Below are 6,416 nucleotides of genomic sequence, written 5' to 3'. Positions count from 1 at the left end.
TAAAGGTCTGGGCTGCCTTTGAATCATGATCCTCAGATCTCAGCCTCCTGATATAGCTAGATTTAGAGAGACAGGAGTCACCCGCATATGGCAAGACTTACTATTCTTGCATGTTTTTGTGTTTTTTTGGCCAATCCTGGGGCTTAACCTCAAAATCTAGGCACTGTCCCTGAGCTTCTTTGTGTTCAAGGCTAGTGTTCTACCACTTGACTCACAGCACGACTTCTGGCTTTTTTCTGAGTAGTTTATTGGAAATAAGAGTCTCATTGACTTTCCTGCCTGATCTGATTCTGAACCACAATCCTCAGATCTCAGCCTCCTGAGTAGTGCCCAGCTTGTATGCTTTTTTTTTTTCAATAAAACTCCTGATTTTATGTTGCGCTGTTGGAATGAAAAATCCTGAGCAGTACTATGAGAGATGTTGGCATTCATAGTATTTGTCACTTGCAAAAATAATTACAAGCCTGGATATACTGGCTCAAACCTATAATCTTAGGGACTGAGATGAGAGAATCATTTGAGCCTAGGAATTTAAGACCACCCTGGGCAACTTAGTGAGGACCTGTCTACAATTTAACTGAGTTGATCTTCATCTCCGGCCTGCCCAGGTGGCCCCTGCTCGTGATAAGAAAGGCCTTGTTCCTGAGGGTAGTTTTTACTTTTGTTAAAAGGTGTTTGTCCATCCATCCATACCAATCTTCCTGGATTCCAAGGTGACTCCAAAGTGATGTTTCAGAGCAAAGATAGATGTAAGATGGAGGCAGGGAGGCGGAGCTTTTTATACTTATTCTAGTCAACCTATGTACCCCAGGAATTGGTGCTTTTAAACAAAATCAGTTTCTTAAGTACTTGTTATAATGACATCTTTTTTGTCGGTTTGGGGGCTTGAACTCTGGGCCTGGGTGCTGTCCCTGAGCTCTTCAGCTTAATGCCAGTGCTCTAACACTTGAGCCACAGTGCCACTTCCAATTTTCTGGTAGTTAATTGGAAATCAGAGTCTCACGGACTTTCCTACCTGGGCTGGCTTCAAACCACGATCCTCAGATCTCAGCCTCCTGAGTAGCTAGGATTACAGGCATGAGCCACTGGCACCTGGCTTGTTATAATAATTTTTAAATAAATAAAGTTTATTACAGGAAAAAGGTGAGGGTCCATGCTAAAAGAAACTCATGGAGTTTCCAACCGGGGAAGGTGTGGTGTGGTATGGGATTCCTAGAGATCCCCACAGAGCTCAAAGGATAGCCAGTGATGAGGCTAAGAGGGGTCCTCTGAGCCAGAGCTGTCAAGGAGGCAGGGCTAGTTGGACTTCGGTAGAGATGGAGAGAAATGGACGGAGTCAAGAGCTCTCGCAGCTGATGTCTTATGCTATGTGTGAATGAAGTTCCTTACTTGAGTTCACTGGCTTTATCCTCATAATGGACCTTTGAGACAGCACCGTTACTATCCCCATTGGACAGATGAGAAAACAGAGGCTCAGTTTTTGGAGCTAGGTTTGTGGACCTGGGAGTTAATACCGGCAGGATTGAGTGTTGAACATATCCTTTTTATCCAGAGGGCTGAGCATACCTTTAACACCATGACAGGGGACCTGGTGGGTGGTAGGGACTTCTACATCATGGCAGGAGAAGCCAGTAGGATAAGGATAAGATGTGTAGCAGGGACAGAAGGCAGTGATGATGGGCTGAGGAGTGAGTGAGGGTTAGAAAGAGGACAGAAGAATCTTCAAGGTTTTATTCTGTAAGGAAGGGGAGGTGCAGACAGCTAGAGGAGTTATAGTGTCAGAAAAGAACCTTTTCAGGGGCTGGGAATATGACTTAGTAGTAGAGTGCTTGTCTAGCATGCATGAAACCCTGGAAATGGTGCTGTGGCTCAAGTGTGCACTGTCCCTGAGCACAGAAAGGCTCAGGTACAGAGCCCAGGCCCTGAGTTCAAGGCCTAGGACCAACAAATAAATAAGAGACCCTTTCTTGAGTGTGTTTGTTGGAGACCAGCCAAGGGTGCACAAGATGGCTGGCCGGCCTAGCCAGCACAGGCAAGGCGGTACCTGATGGATTAGCCCAGGAATGTCCCAGCACCAGATGTCTCTCTAGGAAGAGACCTCAGGGAAGGGCCACTTGAAGAGCTCCGTCACCTAGAGTTGGGGATACAGCATGGGTGTGGCTCTGTTCCCCTGTGAGGTAGCAGGCAAGGTCAACTCTTGAGAGTTTGGGGAGATGAACATGAGGGGAGACTGGCTTTATAGCCTGGGGGTAACCCTGATGGCAGTGGCAAGGCAAGGAGGATGAGAGGATCTCTGATGGACAAGAGGAATGGAAGCCAGAGATGGGCGTGGAGACAGGAAAGAGTCATCCGAGGGAGGCCGGAAGTGGTTCACCCACTGGGAGACCCTATGAATGTCGCATAAAACCTGCTGCTCTTTAAGGAACAGCAGGAATGGAGAGTTCTAGAATACAAATGCCTCTTCTGGAGCCCATTGAGCACCCTCCACTTCCACACAGAACGAGGCAGAACCTAAACCTCTCTGGGAGTCTCCTTTGAAGTCTGCCTTCACTCCACTGGAGCTGCTCTGGGTGAAATCACAGGAACCTACTTCCCTTCCCTGAGCAACACATTCCCCCCAACCACAAGAGAGGCCCGTGGCTTCTGAAGACAGTGATTCCACTCCTAGTGTTTGCGTCAGGCCCGACCAGTGAAGCCTCTGAGTCTCATCTGATAAGACTCGAGTTGAGCCTGGCTGGGTTCACACGTAGTAGAACATAGTTCAAAAATCCTGGCCCATGGGGCCCAATCCAACCAGAAGTCCATGCTCATCACCCACCCCCACAGACTTCATGAAATAATCTGAGGGTGCTCACCACTGGTGGAGACTTACGCTTCAGTCACTATGACAAGCTTTCCTACCACCATTCCATAGCATCACATGCCAGATTTTTGTCTGCCTGTGACCTCAGTCATGCTTCCGCTGGTGGCCCTGACCACATGGCCTGGTTTTGTCACTACAGAAGTCAATGAAGGGATCTCTGGCTAGCTTAGCAGTTCGACTCAATATCTTGAGTCCACCTGAACAACAACAATAACAAAAACCTCAGGAAAAGGTTTCCTGGCTCTACCTCTTCCCAGTATCCCCAGTGGCAACCCCATTCCCTCTCCCCCACCCCACTTGTATTTCCACCACAGTCTGTCCCAACTCCTGCCTGTCAACAACCATCCAAGCACATGTTCTGTCCACCACACCTCTGCTGCTGTCCCTCTCTTCCCTCAAGTGACATATGACTGTTCCTCTCGGACAGTCTTCTTCCCATAGGAATTCATACTGAAGATTCCGACAAGGCTCCTTCTAGTCCTGAGAACAATTCTTTTCATATTGTCAAACTCACTCACTCTGATTGTAGACTTTATCTCTCATCCTTCCTGCCTTCCTCTGGGAGCCATATTTCCAATTCTTGGGAGGCCACATTAAATAATGTGAACCATAGTCTCATTCTTCTGTATTCTAAAACCCTCCCATGATATTCCATACGAGGCAACTCTAATAGACTCCGTGAAACCTTCTTCCATGTTAGGTATCACCTAGAAGCTACTAAACTACTCCTTGAAGATTAGAGGATAATGTAACAGGATGCCAAGTAGGACTTGACTTCTATTGATCTGAAAGAGACAAGCCAGCACCCTACCTTTTGTCTCATTGAACTAAGGAGAAGATAGTCAAGACAGAAGGCCTTAGAACCTTCTACTATCCCACAGTTTGGTGGCAAAGGGTTTCCCTCAGTGGGAGAAGAATGTACCTCCCTGCTCCTAGAGAATACATATCCAAGGGACCTGCTTTGACAGAGCATATCACAGCAAGACAAGCCTGTCCCTAGAAGCACACAAAGAAGATGATTATGGTACCTGGCATATGAGAAACATGGGTCTCTTTCTAACCTCTTCCCTATCCTAAATGTGCTAGGGAGGAAAGAAGAGAGGATATAGATAAGAACGATTAGAAGGTGTCCTTCTCCATCCTTTCCATTTTGGCTCTCTGTACAGACCAGACCAGTCCGGCATTGGTGATCAATCTTGATTATCAACTTGATTGGATTGAGGGACACCTAGAAGATTAATAAAGCCCACCTCTGTGTGTGCTTGTCAGTGAGGATATTTCCAAAGATGATTAGATCGTGAAGGCTCTGACCTAATCAATAGTTTAACCCATTAAGGGATTCAAAATTTGAATGTGCTATTAAGAGGTGGCAGAACTGCAGAAGGTGGGGCCTAGTTTGAAGAAGTGAATTATTAGGGTGTGCCTTTCCAGGGTCAACTTGATTTCTGAGTCTTTCAATCCAGTCTCACCCTGGTCCCTTCTTGTTACTCCTTTCTGCTTCCTGGCCGCCATAAAGCGAGCAGCTTTCCTCTGCCATGCCTTTCCCATGGACCTAAAATGATGGACTTAGCTAACCATAGACTGAAATCATGAGCCAAAATAAAGCTTTCCTTCTTTTGGCTGTTTTCTCTCAATATTTGTCACAGCAATAAAAAAAACTAACACACCAAGAGAAGAAGAGATAGGCACCACATTGGAAAAGAGACTTAAGGCTCTGAGCTGCCCTGATTTTTCTTCTTCTTCAGTAATCTACTCAAGGTGTTGACCAGGTTAGGAATAATGGAAATTATTTCTAGTAGGAAATGTTGACTTTCAGATCTTGGTCCACCTTTAAGAGGTGGAGCCTCCTGGGAGGAAGTTAGGCTCCTGAAGGGGATAGTGAGATCACAGGCCCTCCTATCTGTTTTTCACTCCCCAGCTGCCATGATATGAGCAGCTCAGCTTCACCACATGCTCCCTGTTAGGATGTTTTGCCTCACTACAGGCCCAAAGAGACAGGGCCAACCAACCACAGACTAGAAATTCTGAAACCATGAGCCAAAAAAGCCTTTGCTTCCTTTTTATTTTTTATTTTTTATTTTTTATTTTGTTGGTTGTAGGGCTTGAACTCAGGGCCTGAGCGCTGTCCCTGAGCTCTTCAGCTCAAGGCAAATACTCTACCACTTCAGCCACAGCACCACTTCAAGTTTTCTGGTGGTTAATTGGAGATGAGAGTCCCATGGACTTTCCTGCCCAGGCTGGCTTTGAACCATGATCCTCAGATCTCAGCCTCCTGGGTAGCTAGGATTACAGGCATGAGCCACCAGCTCCTGGCCTTTTCCTCCTTTTAAGTTGATTTTTCTCAGGTATTTTGTCTCACCAAAGCTGACTAACTCAAGAAGAAACTCAGAGGGGGAAAAATAAATGAAGATGGCATCTGTGTCTCACCTTGTACCAGGTGTTCCACAGTCCTGTTGCAGGTGTAAGAGTATCCTAAGGGAGCTATGTGCTATTCCTGCTGAAGCTGCATTCACTCAAAACCAGTTATTCCTCTATGCTGACCTCCCAATGCAGATGTCCTGAACTGGACTAACCCATTCCACAGACTTTCAGGTGTGAGGAAAGCCCTTTTCCTGCTGGAGTGGTAGTCCCCTGAGGCTGAGAGTTTAGATCAATTTTCACTGCTTAATCTTTGACCCACATTCATCTTCCTTTGGGGATACTTATTTGGGAAGCCCTTCAACTCCTACAGACAAAGCCCTTCTCCCAGACTTGCTCAGAAAGGTACCAGAGATCTCCAGCTTTGTGCACACATGCACACGCGCACCTTCATGTCCCCAGGGAAGGTCCGAGCTTAGCTTAGGCCAGACTATGTACCTGGAGCATGTGAATACAGCAGCAGTGCCCATCCCATAGTCCTTGGTTTTTAGTCTACATAGTGTATAGCTATGTTGAGAGATGACAAGAAGATCAGAACAGAAATGCCAAGAGTTCTGAGTAACAGGCAGAGAAAGAGGGGCTGACAGAGCCCTGGATCATAGAAGTACTGACTGGTCCCAGCAGTCTGGTGGCTTGGGTTGTGTGTGATTAGGTAGAAGGGCAGAGTGGCCCACGGCTTTATGACAGGCTTGACCATACAAGATAGGTCTTACTGCACCACCTTGTGAGAGCTTTGGTTTGGAGAACCCACTACTCAGGTAAAGCATCAGGATCCTGAGAACACACTAAGTGTCCTCCTGACATGGGTTCCAGGTGGCTGCAAAGCTCCAGGTTTCACCTGAGGTCTAGGATGCACTCACTCAGCCCCTACTGAGAGCTCTTGGAGAACATGGCTCACTCCCTATAGCCATCAGGGCATGATTTCAGAGGGCCTTGAGCTTTGTAGAGGAAGGAGAAAGCCAGATGTTGAAGCCTAAATCACACACAAGATGTATAAGCCAGGGGAAAAGCATCTTTCACATCTTTATCCACATAGATACCTTTTCTTCCATCATGCAGAGACATTTTGTGTGCTATCACAGAGTGTCTTTATAGTTGTAACTGTCCTTTAGTTTGCACGGCTCTTTTCTCTGTG

The sequence above is a fragment of the Dipodomys merriami genome, unplaced genomic scaffold (genome assembly GCF_024711535.1).
Source record: "Dipodomys merriami isolate MVZ:Mamm:240054 unplaced genomic scaffold, mDipMer1.0.p SCAF_151, whole genome shotgun sequence".
Lineage (NCBI taxonomy): Eukaryota > Metazoa > Chordata > Mammalia > Rodentia > Heteromyidae > Dipodomys > Dipodomys merriami.
This window is presented reverse-complemented; position numbering follows the sequence as displayed.